This window comes from Oncorhynchus nerka, linkage group LG20 (assembly GCF_034236695.1).
Source record: "Oncorhynchus nerka isolate Pitt River linkage group LG20, Oner_Uvic_2.0, whole genome shotgun sequence".
NCBI lineage: Eukaryota > Metazoa > Chordata > Actinopteri > Salmoniformes > Salmonidae > Oncorhynchus > Oncorhynchus nerka.
The window spans coordinates 95,666,928-95,684,252 of record NC_088415.1 but is presented as its reverse complement, the minus strand read 5'-3'; the positions used below and the strand labels follow the sequence as shown (position 1 = coordinate 95,684,252).

At 44.7% G+C, this 17,325-nt stretch overlaps 1 pseudogene; it reads right to left on the bottom strand.

The window, feature by feature from the left end:
* LOC115127804 (collagen alpha-1(VI) chain-like) overlaps positions 1 to 17,325 on the bottom strand; it is a 91,151-nt pseudogene that overhangs the window by 8,225 nt on the left and 65,601 nt on the right.

The window sequence follows — 17,325 nt, the reverse complement described above, 5'->3', positions numbered from 1 at the left end:
TCAGTAGAATATTAATGCCCTTCCATCAGTAGAATATTAATGCCCTTCCATCAGTAGAATATTAATGCCCTTCCATCAGTAGAATATTAATGCTCTTCCATCAGTAGAATATTAATGCCCTTCCATCAGTAGAATATTAATGCCCTTCCATCAGTAGAATATTAATGCCCTTCCATCAGTAGAATATTAATGCCCTTCCATCAGTAGAATATTAATGCCCTTCCATCAGTAGAATATTAATGCCCTTCCATCAGTAGAATATTAATGCTCTTCCATCAGTAGAATATTAATGCTCTTCCATCAGTAGAATATTAATGCTCTTCCATCAGTAGAATATTAATGCCCTTCCATCAGTAGAATATTAATGCCCTTCCATCAGTAGAATATTAATGCCCTTCCATCAGTAGAATATTAATGCCCTTCCATCAGTAGAATATTAATGCCCTTCCATCAGTAGAATATTAATGCTCTTCCATCAGTAGAATATTAATGCCCTTCCATCAGTAGAATATTAATGCCCATCCATCAGTAGAATATTAATGCCCTTCCATCAGTAGAATATTAATGCCCTTCCATCAGTAGAATATTAATGCCCTTCCATCAGTAGAATATTAATGCCCTTCCATCAGTAGAATATTAATGCCCTTCCATCAGTAGAATATTAATGCTCTTCCATCAGTAGAATATTAATGCCCTTCCATCAGTAGAATATTAATGCCCTTCCATCAGTAGAATATTAATGCCCTTCCATCAGTAGAATATTAATGCTCTTCCAACTGGGTTCAATGAGGATTTGACTTTCTGTTTTTAGATTATTTTTCCATTGGAGTATTTACAAATACAAAACAATTCCTTTGATTTGAGTATTTTAATGGTTATTTGTAAAAACCAAATAGTCGACCAAATTGTATTAAAGATTTTCAAGTACTTCTTTCAAATCAAATTCTATTTTCCAATACCTGGGTAAAATGGGAGTGTCTATTTCCAAAAGAAAAATGTTCAACTGCTTGTCTTTTCAAATAAAATATACTGTACCTGAATATGTGAAAGCCATTTAGATATTTGAACCCTGGTCTTGATATAACCACATAAGATACCGGAAATGTTTTACAGTGAGCAGTATTTAATCGCAAGTTAACACACAGTTTATAGCGTCTCCTCCTGTAACATTGACTCACATCAACTCCTGCAGGTCCGGGAGGCCCAACTGGTCCCTAGAGAGAGAGAGAGAGAGAGAGAGAGAGAGAGAGAGAGAGAGATAGAGAGAGAGAAGAGGAGTGAGCCATGCATCATTACCTTATAGGGACATAACTAATGTCAGATCTTATTTAGTCGCAGGAGGGACATCATCCTACAGCAGGACGATTTGAATGAATATTGAATATTTAGAATAGCCGACAGGAAGCGGTGTTTCTAGGCTCTACAATGCAGTAACGTACCTACATTGTACATTAAACTGTTCCAGCACCCACCCCGTGGACCAACTAGCAATTCATACCATTTATGCCAGTCTAATGGTGGTCCCGACAGCTGGGGGGGGCACAAACACACTTAAATATAGAATGGTATCTGTGATTGGGTGTTGCATACAGCAGGCCTATCAAATGGACTGGAATTTACACGCCTCTTTCAAACCATGATGCTAGGAGAGAAGAGGTAATGATGACGGATCAATGCTGTGTGCAAGACGGAGATTTACTGTAATAGATGAATGGGGCTAGTCTAGAAGCCCTACTGCAATAGATGAATGGGGCTAGTGTAGGAGCCCTACTGTAATAGATGAATGGGGCTAGTCTAGAAGCCCTACTGCAATAGATGAATGGGGCTAGTGTAGGAGACCTACTGTAATAGATGAATGGGGCTAGTGTAGGAACCCTACTATAATAGATGAATGAGGCTAGTCTAGAAGCCCTACTGTAATATACGAATGGGGCTAGTGTAGGAGCCCTACTGTAATAGATGAATGGGGCTAGTCTAGAAGCCCTAATAAAATAGATAAATGGGGCTAGTCTAGAAGCCCTACTGCAATAGATGAATGGGGCTAGTAGAGGAGCCCTACTGCAATAGATGAATGGGGCTAGTATAGGAGCCCTACTGCAATAGATGAATGGGGCTAGTCTAGAAGCCCTAATAAAATAGATGAATGGGGCTAGTCTAGAAATCCTACTGCAAAAGATGAATGGGGCTAGTCTAGAAGCCCTACTGCAACAGATGAATGGGGCTAGTCTAGAAATCCTACTGCAATAGATGAATGGGGCTAGTAGAGGAGCCCTACTGCAATAGATGAATGGGGCTAGTGTAGGAGCCCTACTGCAATAGATGAATGGGGCTAGTCTAGAAGCCCTACTGCAATAGATGAATGGGGCTAGTCTAGAAGCCCTACTGCAATAGATGAATGGGGCTAGTAGAGGAGCCCTACTGCAATAGACGAATGGGGCTAATAGAGGAGCCCTACTGCAATAGATGAATGGGGCTAGTGTAGGAGCCCTACTGTAATAGATGAATGGGGCTAGTGTAGGAGCCCTACTGCAATAGATGAATGGGGCTAGTAGAGGAGCCCTACTGCAATAGATGAATGGGGCTAGTCTAGAAGCCCTACTGCAATAGATGAATGGGGCTAGTAGAGGAGCCCAACTGCAATAGACGAATGGGGCTAATAGAGGAGCCCTACTGCAATAGATGAATGGGGCTAGTGTAGGAGCCCTACTGTAATAGATGAATGGGGCTAGTGTAGGAGCCCTACTGCAATAGATGAATGGGGCTAGTAGAGGAGCCCTACTGCAATAGATGAATGGGGCTAGTAGAGGAGCCATACTGTAATTGATGAATGGGGCTAGTTAATGTAGTAGCGCTACTGTAATAGATGAATGGGGCTAGTAGAGGAGCCCTACTGTAGTAGATGAATGGGGCTAGTTAGTGTAGGAGCCCTACTGCAATAGATGAATGGGGCTAGTAGAGGAGCCATACTGTAATTGATGAATGGGGCTAGTTAGTGTAGGAGCCCTACTGTAATAGATGAATGGGGCTAGTTGGTGTACTAACCCTACTGTAGTAGATGAATGAGGCTAGTAGAGGAGCCCTACTGTAATAGATGAATGGGGCTAGTAGAGGAGCCCTACTGTAACAGATGAATGGGGCTAGTTAGTGGAGGAGCCCTACTGTAATAGATGAATGGGGCTAGTTAGTTTAGAAGCCCTACTGTAGTAGATGAATGGGGCTAGTAGAGAAGCCCTACTGTAATAGATGAATGGGGCTAGTTAGTGTAGAAGCCCTACTGTAATAGATGAATGGGGCTATTTAGTGTCAAAGCCCTACTGTAATAGATGAATGGGGCTAGTTCGTGTAGAAGCCCTACTGTAATAGATGAATGGGGCTAGTTAGTATAGTAGATCTACTGTAATAGATGAATGGGGCTAGTTAGTGTAGGAGCCCTACTGTAATAGATTAATGGGGCTAGTTAGTGTAGAAGCCTTACTGTAATAGATGAATGGGGCTAGTAGAGAAGCCCTACTGTAATAGATGAATGGGGCTAGTAGAGGAGCCCTACTGTAATAGATGAATGGGGCTAGTTAGTGTAGGAGCCCTACTGTAATAGATGAATGGGGCTAGTTAGTGTAGTGGCCCTACTGTAATAGATGAATGGGGCTAGTTAGTTTAGAAGCCCTACTGTAGTAGATGAATGGGGCTAGTTAGTGTAGAATCCCTACTGTAATAAATGAATGGGGCTAGTAGAGGAGCCCTACTGTAATAGATGAATGGGGCTAGTAGAGGAGCCCTACTGTAATAGATGAATGGGGCTAGTTGGTGTAAAAGCCCTACTGTAATAGATGAATGGGGCTAGTTAGTGTAGAAGCCCTACTGTAATAGATGAATGGGGCTAGTTAGTGTAGAAGCCCTACTGTAATAGATGAATGGGGCTAGTTAGTTTAGAAGCCCTACTGTAATAGATGAATGGGGCTAGTTAGTGTAGTAGCCCTACTGTAATACATGAATGGGGCTAGTTAGTGTAGAAGCCCTACTGTAATAGATGAATGGGGCGAGTAGATGAGCCCTACTGTAATAGATGAATGGGGCCAGTAGAGGAGCCCTACTGTAATAGATGAATGGGTCTAGTTAGTGTATTAGCCCTACTGTAATAGGTGAATGGGGCTAGTAGAGGAGCCCTACTGTAATAGATGAATGGGGCTAGTAGAGGAGCCCTACTGTAATAGATGAATGGGGCTAGTTAGTGTAGGAGCCCTACTGTAATAGATGAATGGGGCTAGTTAGTGTAGTGGCCCTACTGTAATAGATGAATGGGGCTAGTAGAGGAGCCCTACTGTAATAGATGAAAGGGGCTAGTTAGTGTAGAAGCCCTACTGTAGTAGATGAATGGGGCTAGTTAGTTTAGAAGCCCTACTGTAATAGATGAATGGGGCTAGTTCGTGTAGAAGCCCTACTGTAGTAGATGAATGGGGCTAGTAGAGGAGCCCTACTGTAATAGATGAATGGGGCTAGTAGAGGAGCCCTACTGTAATAGATGAATGGGGCTAGTAGAGGAGCCCTACTGTAGTAGATGAAAGGGGCTAGTTAGTGTAGAAGCCCTACTGTAATAGATGAATGGGGCTAGTTAGTGTAGAAGTCCTACTGTAATAGATGAATGGGGCTAGTTAGTGTAGAAGCCCTACTGTAATAGATGAATGGGGCTAGTTAGTGTAGAAGCCCTACTGTAATAGATGAATGGGGCTAGTTAGTTTAGAAGCCCTACTGTAATAGATGAATGGGGCTAGTTAGTGTAGTAGCCCTACTGTAATAGATGAATGGGGCTAGTTAGTGTAGAAGCCCTACTGTAATAGATGAATGGGGCCAGTAGAGGAGCCCTACTGTAATAGATGAATGGGGCCAGTAGAGGAGCCCTACTGTAACAGATGAATGGGGCTAGTTAGTGTATTAGCCCTACTGTAACAGATGAATGGGGCTAGTTAGTGTATTAGCCCTACTGTAATAGATGAATGGGGCTAGTAGAGGAGCCCTACTGTAATAGATGAATGGGGCTAGTTAGTGTAGAAGCCTTACTGTAATAGATGAATGGGGCTAGTAGAGAAGCCCTACTGTAATAGATGAATGGGGCTAGTAGAGGAGCCCTACTGTAATAGATGAATGGGGCTAGTTAGTGTAGGAGCCCTACTGTAATAGATGAATGGGGCTAGTTAGTGTAGTGGCCCTACTGTAATAGATGAATGGGGCTAGTAGAGGAGCCCTACTGTAATAGATGAAAGGGGCTAGTTAGTGTAGAAGCCCTACTGTAGTAGATGAATGGGGCTAGTTAGTTTAGAAGCCGTACTGTAATAGATGAATGGGGCTAGTTCGTGTAGAAGCCCTACTGTAGTAGATGAATGGGGCTAGTAGAGGAGCCCTACTGTAGTAGATGAAAGGGGCTAGTTAGTGTAGAAGCCCTACTGTAATAGATGAATGGGGCTAGTTAGTGTAGAAGCCCTACTGTAATAGATGAATGGGGCTAGTTAGTGTAGAAGCCCTACTGTAATAGATGAATGGGGCTAGTAGAGGAGCCCTACTGTAATAGATGAATGGGGCCAGTAGAGGAGCCCTACTGTAATAGATGAATGGGGCTAGTTAGTGTAGGAGCCCTACTGTAATAGATGAAATGTGTAGTGGCCCTACTGTAATAGATGAATGGGGCTAGTAGAGGAGCCCTACTGTAATAGATGAAAGGGGCTAGTTCGTGTAGAAGCCCTACTGTAGTAGATGAATGGGGCTAGTAGAGGAGCCCTACTGTAATAGATGAATGGGGCTAGTAGAGGAGCCCTACTGTAATAGATGAATGGGGCTAGTAGAGGAGCCCTACTGTAGTAGATGAAAGGGGCTAGTTAGTGTAGAAGTCCTACTGTAATAGATGAATGGGGCTAGTTAGTGTAGAAGCCCTACTGTAATAGATGAATGGGGCTAGTTAGTGTAGAAGCCCTACTGTAATAGATGAATGGGGCTAGTTAGTTTAGAAGCCCTACTGTAATAGATGAATGGGGCCCTACTGTAATAGATGAATGGGGCTAGTTAGTGTAGAAGCCCTACTGTAATAGATGAATGGGGCCAGTAGAGGAGCCCTACTGTAATAGATGAATGGGGCCAGTAGAGGAGCCCTACTGTAACAGATGAATGGGGCTAGTTAGTGTAGAAGCCCTACTGTAGTAGATGAATGGGGCTAGTTAGTTTAGAAGCCGTACTGTAATAGATGAATGGGGCTAGTTCGTGTAGAAGCCCTACTGTAGTAGATGAATGGGGCTAGTAGAGGAGCCCTACTGTAGTAGATGAAAGGGGCTAGTTAGTGTAGAAGCCCTACTGTAATAGATGAATGGGGCTAGTTAGTGTAGAAGCCCTACTGTAATAGATGAATGGGGCTAGTTAGTGTAGAAGCCCTACTGTAATAGATGAATGGGGCTAGTAGAGGAGCCCTACTGTAATAGATGAATGGGGCCAGTAGAGGAGCCCTACTGTAATAGATGAATGGGGCTAGTTAGTGTAGTAGTCTTACTGTAATAAATGAATGGGGCTAGTAGAGGAGCCCTACTGTAATAGATGAATGGGGATAGTTAGTGTAGTAGTCTTACTGTAATAAATGAATGGGGCTAGTAGAGGAGCCCTACTGTAATAGATGAATGGGGCTAGTAGAGGAGCCCTACTGTAATAGATGAATGGGGCTAGTTAGTGTAGAAGCCCTACTGTAATAGATGAATGGGGCCAGTAGAGGAGCCCTACTGTAATAGATGAATGGGGCCAGTAGAGGAGCCCTACTGTAATAGATGAATGGGGCTAGTTAGTGTAGAAGCCCTACTGTAATAGATGAATGGGGCTAGTTAGTGTAGAAGCCCTACTGTAATAGATGAATGGGGCTAGTTAGTTTAGAAGCCCTACTGTAATAGATGAATGGGGCTAGTAGAGGAGCCCTACTGTAATAGATGAATGGGGCTAGTTAGTGTAGAAGCCTTACTGTAATAGATGAATGGGGCTAGTTAGTTTAGAAGCCCTACTGTAGTACATTTACATTTACATTTAAGTCATTTAGCAGACGCTCTTATCCAGAGCGACTTACAAATAGTAGATGAAAGGGGCTAGTTAGTGTAGAAGCCCTACTGTAGTAGATGAAAGGGGCTAGTTAGTGTAGTGGCACTACTGTAATAACATAACAGATGTTCTTTGAAAAGCACAGCTTCCAACGGGCAGAACGACAGATGAAAACATTTAAGAAAACATGGAATTCAACTGTCCCTGTGCTTTCAATAGTTCTACGTCCCTCTGCTTCAACAACAGGGTCTTTCAATAGTTCTACGTCTCTCTGCTTCAACAACAGGGTCTTTCAATAGTTCTACGTCCCTCTGCTTCAACAACAGGGTCTTTCAATAGTTCTACGTCTCACTGCTTCAACAACAGGGTCTTTCAATAGTTCTACGTCCCTCTGCTTCAGGGTCTTTCAATAGTTCTACGTCCCTCTGCTTCAGGGTCTTTCAATAGTTCTACGTCTCTCTCTACTTCAGGGTCTTTCAATAGTTCTACGTCTCTCTGCTTCAACAACAGGGTCTTTCAATAGTTCTACGTCCCTCTGCTTCAACAACAGGGTCTTTCAATAGTTCTACGTCTCTCTGCTTCAACAACAGGGTCTTTCAATAGTTCTACGTCCCTCTGCTTCAACAACAGGGTCTTTCAATAGTTCTACGTCCCTCTGCTTCAACAACAGGGTCTTTCAATAGTTCTACGTCTCTCTGCTTCAACAACAGGGTCTTTCAATAGTTCTACGTCCCTCTGCTTCAACAACAGGGTCTTTCAATAGTTCTACGTCCCTCTGCTTCAACAACAGGGTCTTTCAATAGTTCTACGTCTCTCTGCTTCAACAACAGGGTCTTTCAATAGTTCTATGTCCCTCTGCTTCAACAACAGGGTCTTTCAATAGTTCTACGTCTCTCTGCTTCAACAACAGGGTCTTTCAATAGTTCTACGTCTCTCTGCTTCAACAACAGGGTCTTTCAATAGTTCTACGTCCCTCTGCTTCAACAACAGGGTCTTTCAATAGTTCTACGTCCCTCTGCTTCAACAACAGGGTCTTTCAATACGTCCCTCTGCTTCAACAACAGGGTCTTTCAATAGTTCTACGTCTCTCTGCTTCAACAACAGGGTCTTTCAATAGTTCTACGTCCCTCTGCTTCAACAACAGGGTCTTTCAATAGTTCTACGTCCCTCTGCTTCAACAACAGGGTCTTTCAATAGATCAAAGTCCCTCTGCTTCAACAACAGGGTCTTTCAATAGATCAAAGTCCCTCTGCTTCAACAACAGGGTCTTTCAATAGTTCTACGTCCCTCTGCTTCAACAACAGGGTCTTTCAATAGTTCTACGTCCCTCTGCTTCAACAACAGGGTCTTTCAATAGTTCTACGTCCCTCTGCTTCAACAACAGGGTCGTTCAATAGTTCTACGTCCCTCTGCTTCAACAACAGGGTCTTTCAATAGTTCTACGTCCCTCTGCTTCAACAACAGGGTCGATCAATAGTTCTACGTCCCTCTGCTTCAACAACAGGGTCTTTCAATAGTTCTACGTCCCTCTGCTTCAACAACAGGGTCTTTCAATAGCTTCAACAACAGGGTCTTTCAACGTCCCTCTGCTTCAACAACAGGGTCTTTCAATAGTTCTACGTCTGCTTCAACAACAGGGTCTTTCAATAGTTCTACGTCCCTCTGCTTCAACAACAGGGTCTTTCAATAGTTCTACGTCCCTCTGCTTCAACAACAGGGTCTTTCAATAGATCAAAGTTCTGCTTCAACAACAGGGTCTTTCAATAGTTCCCCCTCTGCTTCAACAACAGGGTCTTTCAAGTTCTACGCCCCTCTGCTTCAACAACAGGGTCTAGTTCCCTCTGCTTCAACAACAGGGTCTTTCAATAGTTCTACGTCCCTCTGCTTCAACAACAGGGTCTTTCAATAGTTCTACGTCCCTCTGCTTCAACAACAGGGTCTTTCAATAGTTCTACGTCCCTCTGCTTCAACAACAGGGTCTTTCAATAGTTCTACGTCCCTCTGCTTCAACAACAGGGTCTTTCAATAGTTCTACGTCCTCTGCTTCAACAACAGGGTCTTTCAATAGTTCTACGTCCCTCTGCTTCAACAACAGGGTCGTTCAATAGTTCTACGTCCCTCTGCTTCAACAACAGGGTCTTTCAATAGTTCTACGTCCCTCTGCTTCAACAACAGGGTCTTTCAATAGTTCTACGTCCCTCTGCTTCAACAACAGGGTCTTTCAATAGTTCTACGTCTCTCTGCTTCAACAACAGGGTCTTTCAATAGTTCTACGTCCCTCTGCTTCAACAACAGGGTCTTTCAATAGTTCTACGTCCCTCTGCTTCAACAACAGGGTCTCTAGTTCTCTACTTCAGGGTCTTTCAATAGTTCTACGTCCCTCTGTCTTTCAATAGTTCACGGGTCTTTCAGGGTCTTTAGTTCTACGTCTCTCTGCTTCAACAACAGGGTCTTTCAATAGTTCTACGTCCCTCTGCTTCAACAACAGGGTCTTTCAATAGTTTTATATCTCTCTCTTTTCCTCCTTCCATTGCCCTCACTCCCATCTGTTTGTTTCAAGCAGAGAATATTCAATTTACGAGCATTTTTTCTTGACGAAGAGGATACAACCACACGCACAAGCACGCACACAGCAGTTAATTGTAGGCTGAGTGTAGCACACTTCCCACAAACACATAACTCAAACTGTTTATCCTATAAATATGCAGCCTAGCCACTAGCCAGGGAAAAACAGAGGGGGAGAGACTGCAACCCCTCTCTCTCACACCATCTCTCCATCTCTCTTTAAATAATAATAAGTTGAATTTATAACAAAGAAAAACATCTCCAAGTGCTACATTGAGTGCATCTCTCTGTCTCTCTGTCTCTGTTTCTCTCTTGTCTATCTGTCTCTCTGTCTCTCTCTCTCTGTCTCTCTGTCTCTGTTTCTCTCTGTCTCTCTGTCTCTGTCTCTGTCTCTCTGTCTCTGTTTCTCTCTTGTCTATCTGTCTCTCTGTCTCTCTGTCTCTCTCTCTCTGTCTCTCTGTCTCTGTTTCTCTCTTGTCTATCTGTCTCTCTGTCTCTATCTCTCTGTCTCGCTGTCTCACTGTCTGTTTGCGTCTCTCCATCCATCCATCTATAGAAGAGGGTGGGCCAGCCCTAGGAGCCTGCTTCCTGTCTGGGTTTCTTCCAATAGGTTCCTTCCATCTCGACAGTTTCTCCTAGTCACTGCGCTTCTGTCGCTGCATTGCTTGCTCTATGGGGTTCAAGGCTGGGGATCTGTAAAGCTCTATGGGGTTCAAGGCTGGGGATCTGTAAAGCTCTATGGGGTTCAAGGCTGGGGATCTGTAAAGCTCTATGGGGTTCAAGGCTGGGGATCTGTAAAGCTCTATGGGGTTCAAGGCTGGGAATCTGTAAAGCTCTATGGGGTTCAAGGCTGGGGATCTGTAAAGCTCTATGGGGTTCAAGGCTGAGAATCTGTAAAGCTCTATGTGGTTCAAGGCTGGGGATCTGTAAAGCTCTATGGGGTTCAAGGCTGGGAATCTGTAAAGCTATATGGGGTTCAAGGCTGGGGATCTGTAAAGCTCTATGTGGTTCAAGGCTGGGAATCTGTAAAGCTCTATGGGGTTCAAGGCTGGGGATATGTAAAGCTCTATGGGGTTCAAGGCTGGGAATCTGTAAAGCTCTATGGGGTTCAAGGCTGGGAATCTGTAAAGCTCTATGGGGTTCAAGGTGGGAATCTGTAAAGCTCTATGGGGTTCAAGGCTGGGAATCTGTAAAGCTCTATGGGGTTCAAGGCTGGGGATCTGTAAAGCTCTATGGGGTTCAAGGCTGGGGATCTGTAAAGCTCTATGGGGTTCAAGGCTGGGAATATGTAAAGCTCTATGGGTTCAAGGCTGGGAATCTGTAAAGCACTTTGTGACAACTGCTGATGTAAAAAGGGCTTTATAAAATACATGTAATTGATCTCTCTGTCTTACCGGGTTTCCTTCAGGTCCTCGGTGACCTTTGGCTCCTTTGTTCCCTGGGAGTCCTGGGGAGTCGTTCTGCAGAGGAGAGACAGGTAGAGACTTAGTAACACACAATACAGGTAGTGAAACTTTGACAAAGTGTCGTGAGAGAGGGTGAGACAGACAACTGATGAGTAACCTATATTATTATCTCTGGGGTCAAAGTTCACTCAAAACAGGTGGACTATACTGTCTACTGCCTGTCTCCTGTCTACTGTCTACTGACTAGTGACTACTGTCTACTGTCTACTGCCTGACTAGTGACTACTGTCTGCTGCCTGATTAGTGTCTACTGTCTACTGCCTGACTAGTGACTACTGTCTGCTGCCTGATTAGTGACTACTGTCTACTGCCTGACTAGTGACTACTGTCTACTGCCTGACTAGTGACTACTGTCTGCTGCCTGATTAGTGACTACTGTCTACTGCCTGCTGCCTGACTAGTGACTAGTGACTACTGCCTGACTAGTGACTAGTGACTACTGCCTGCTGCCTGACTAGTGACTAGTGACTACTGTCTGCTGCCTGACTAGTGACTACTGCCTGCTGCCTGACTAGTGACTAGTGTCTACTGTCTGCTGCCTGACTAGTGACTACTGTCTGCTGCCTGACTAGTGACTAGTGACTACTGCCTGCTGCCTGACTAGTGACTAGTGACTACTGTCTGCTGCCTGACTAGTGACTACTGCCTGCTGCCTGACTAGTGACTAGTGTCTACTGTCTGCTGCCTGACTAGTGACTACTGTCTGCTGCCTGACTAGTGACTACTGTCTACTGTCTGCTGCCTGACTAGTGACTACTGTCTACTGCCTGACTAGTGACTACTGTCTACTGTCTACTGCCTGACTAGTGACTACTGTCTGCTGCCTGACTAGTGACTACTGTCTACTGTCTACTGCCTGACTAGTGACTACTGTCTACTGTCTACTGCCTGACTAGTGACTACTGCCTGACTAGTGACTACTGTCTACTGACTACTGCCTGACTAGTGACTACTGTCTACTGACTACTGCCTGACTAGTGTCTACTGCCTGACTAGTGACTACTGTCTACTGACTACTGTCTACTGCCTGACTAGTGACTACTGTCTGCTGCCTGACTAGTGACTACTGTCTACTGACTACTGCCTGACTAGTGTCTACTGCCTGACTAGTGACTACTGTCTACTGACTACTGCCTGACTAGTGACTACTGTCTACTGCCTGACTAGTGACTACTGTCTGCTGCCTGACTAGTGACTACTGTCTACTGCCTGACTAGTGACTACTGTCTACTGCCTGACTAGTGACTACTGTCTACTGGAGGGCTGAGGTATGGGGGTGAGGGGAGGGCTGAGGGGAGGCTGAGGGATGTGGCTGGAAGGGATGAGGGATGGGGTTGAGGGGAGGGCTGAGGGATGGGGTTGAGGGAGGGCTGAGGGATGGGGTTGAGGGGAGGGCTGGGGGAGGGCTGAGGTATGGGGTTGAGGGGAGGGATGAGGTATGGGGGGTGAGGGGAGGGCTGAGGTATGGGATTGAGGGGAGGGCTGAGGTATGGGGGTGAGGGGAGGGCTGAGGTATGGGGTTGAGGGAGGGCTGAGGTATGGGGGTGAGGGGAGGGCTGAGGTATGGGGGTGAGGGGAGGGCTGAGGGATGGGGTTGAGGGGAGGGATGAGGGAGGGGAGGGCTGAGGGGAGGGCTGAGGGGAGGGATGAGGGGAGGGCTGAGGGATGGGATGAGGGGAGGGCTGAGGGGAGGGCTGAGGGGAGGGCTGAGGGGAGGGCTGAGGGATGGGACTATAACACATCACTGGGACTATAACACATCACTGGGACTGGGACTATAACACATTACTCGGACTATAACACACCACTGGGACTATAACACATTACTGGGACTAGGACTATAACACATCACTGGGACTGGGACTATAACACATCACTGGGACTATAACCCATCACTGGGACTATAACACATTACTGGGACTGGGACTATAACACACCACTGGGACTATAACACATCACTGGGACTAGGGCTATAACACATCACTGGGACTATAACACACCACTGGGAATATAACACATCACTGGGACTAGGACTATAACACATCACTGGGACTGGGACTATAACACATCACTGGGACTATAACACATCACTGGGACTATAACACACCACTGGGACTATAACACATCACTGGGACTAGGACTATAACACATCACTGGGACTATAAGACATCACTGGGACTAGGACTATAACACATTACTGGGACTGGGACTATAACACATCACTGGGACTGGGACTATAACACATTACTGGGACTATAACACATCACTGGGACTATAACACACCACTGGGACTGGGACTATAACACATCACTGGGACTATAACACATCACTGGGACTATAACACATTACTGGGACTATAACACATCACTGGGACTATAACACATCACTGGGACTATAACACATTACTGGGACTATAACACATCACTGGGACTATAACACATTACTGGGACTATAACACATCACTGGGACTGGGACTATAACACATCACTGGGACTATAACACATCACTGGGACTATAACACATTACTGGGACTATAACACATCACTGGGACTATAACACATCACTGGGACTATAACACATCACTGGGACTATAACACATCACTGGGACTATAACACATCACTGGGACTGGGACTATAACACACCACTGGGACTATAACACATCACTGGGACTATAACACATCACTGGGACTATAACACACCACTGGGACTATAACACACCACTGGGACTATAACACATCACTGGGACTATAACACATTACTGGGACTATAACACATCACTGGGACTATAACACATCACTGGGACTATAACACATCACTGGGACTATAACACATCACTGGGACTATAACACACCACTGGGACTATAACACATCACTGGGACTATAACACATCACTGGGACTATAACACATCACTGGGACTATAACACATCACTGGGACTATGGGAACACTGGGATTGGGACTGGGACTATAACACATCACTGGGACTATAACACATCACTGGGACTATAACACATTACTGGGACTGGGATATCACATCACTGGGACTATAACACATCACTGGGACTATAACACATCACTGGGACTATAACACACCACTGGGACTATAACACATCACTGGGACTATAACACATCACTGGGACTATAACACATCACTGGGACTGGGACTATAACACATCACTGGGACTATAACACCTTACTGGGACTATAACACACCACTGGGACTATAACACATCACTGGGACTGGGACTATAACACATCACTGGGACTATAACACATTACTGGGACTATAACACATTCTGGGACTGGGACTATAACACACCACTGGGACTATCACTGGGACTATATCACACCACTGGGACTATAACACATCACTGGGACTATAACACACCACTGGGACTATAACACATCACTGGGACTATATACTGGGACTGGGACTATAACACACCACTGGGACTATAACACATCACTGGGACTATAACACATCACTGGGACTATAACACATCACTGGGACTATAACACATCACTGGGACTATAACACATCACTGGGACTATAACACACCACTGGGACTATAACACATACTGGGACTATAACACCACTGGGACTATAACACATCACTGGGACTGGGATAACACATCACTGGGACTATAACACATTACTGGGACTATAACACATCACTGGGACTGGGACTATAACACATCACTGGGACTATAACACATCACTGGGACTATAACACATCACTGGGACTGGGACTATAACTGGGACTATAACACACTGGGACTATAACACATCACTGGGACTGGGACTATAACACATTACTGGGACTATAACACATATAACACATTACTGGGACTATAACTGGGACTATAACACATACTGGGACTGGGACTATAACACATCACTGGGACTGGGATAACACATCACTGGGACTATAACACATCACTGGGACTATAACACATCACTGGGACTATAACACATTACTGGGACTATACTGGGACTGGGACTAACACATCCCTGGGACTATAACACATCACTGGGACTATAAACATACTGGGACTATAACACATACTGGGACTATAACACATCACTGGGACTATAACACATACTGGGACTGGGACTATCACTGGGACTATAACACATCACTGGGACTGGGACTATAACACATCACTGGGACTATAACACATCACTGGGACTATAACACATCACTGGGACTATAACACATCACTGGGACTATAACACATCACTGGGACTGGGACTATAACACACCACTGGGACTATAACACATCACTGGGACTATAACACATCACTGGGACTATAACACATCACTGGGACTATAACACATCACTGGGACTATAACACATCACTGGGACTATAACACATCACTGGGACTGGGACTATAACACATCACTGGGACTATAACACATCACTGGGACTATAACACATCTGGGACTGGGACTATAACACATCACTGGGACTATAACACATCACTGGGACTATAACACATCACTGGGACTATAACACATCACTGGGACTATAACACATCACTGGGACTATAACACATCACTGGGACTATATACTGGGACTATAACACATACTGGGACTGGGACTATAACACATCACTGGGACTATAACACATACTGGGACTATACTATAACACATCACTGGGACTATAACACATTACTGGGACTATAACACATCACTGGGACTGGGACTATAACACATCACTGGGACTATAACACACCACTGGGACTATAACACATCACTGGGACTGGGACTATAACACACCACTGGGACTATAACACATCACTGGGACTGGGACTATAACACATTACTGGGACTATAACACATCACTGGGACTATAACACATCACTGGGACTATAACACATCACTGGGACTATAACACATCACTGGGACTATAACACATCACTGGGACTATAACACATCACTGGGACTATAACACAACTGGGACTATAACACACTGGGACATCACTGGGACTATAACACACATCACTGGGACTATAACACACTGGGACTAACACATCACTGGGACTATAACACATCACTGGGACTATAACACATCACTGGGACTATAACACATCACTGGGACTATAACACATCACTGGGACTATAACACATCACTGGGACTATAACATCACTGGGACATCACTGGGACTATAACACATCACTGGGACTATAACACATGGGACTGGGACTATAACACATCACTGGGACTATAACATCACTGGGACTGGGACTATAACACATCACTGGGACTATAACACATCACTGGGACTATAACACATACACTGGGACTATAACACATTACTGGGACTATAACACATTACTGGGACTATAACACATTACTGGGACTATAACACATCACTGGGACTATAACACATCACTGGGACTGGGACTATAACACATCACTGGGACTATAACACATCACTGGGACTATAACACATCACTGGGACTGGGACTATAACACATCACTGGGACTATAACACATCACTGGGACTATAACACACCACTGGGACTGGGACTATAACACATCACTGGGACTATAACACATCACTGGGACTATAACACATCACTGGGACTATAACACATCACTGGGACTATAACACATCACTGGGACTATAACACATCACTGGGACTATAACACATCACTGGGACTATAACACATCACTGGGACTATAACACATACTGGGACTGGGACTATAACACATCACTGGGACTATAACACATCACTGGGACTATAACACATCACTGGGACTATAACACATCACTGGGACTATAACACATCACTGGGACTATAACACATCACTGGGACTATAACACATCACTGGGACTATAACACATCACTGGGACTATAACACATCACTGGGACTGGGACTATAACACATCACTGGGACTATAACACACCACTGGGACTATAACACATCACTGGGACTATAACACATCACTGGGACTATAACACATTACTGGGACTATAACACATCTGGGACTGGGACTATAACACATCACTGGGACTATAACACACATCACTGGGACTATAACACATCACTGGGACTGGGACTATAACACCACTGGGACTATAACACATCACTGGGACTATAACACATCACTGGGACTATAACACATCACTGGGACTATAACACATCACTGGGACTATAACACATCACTGGGACTATAACACATCACTGGGACTATAACACATCACTGGGACTATAACACATC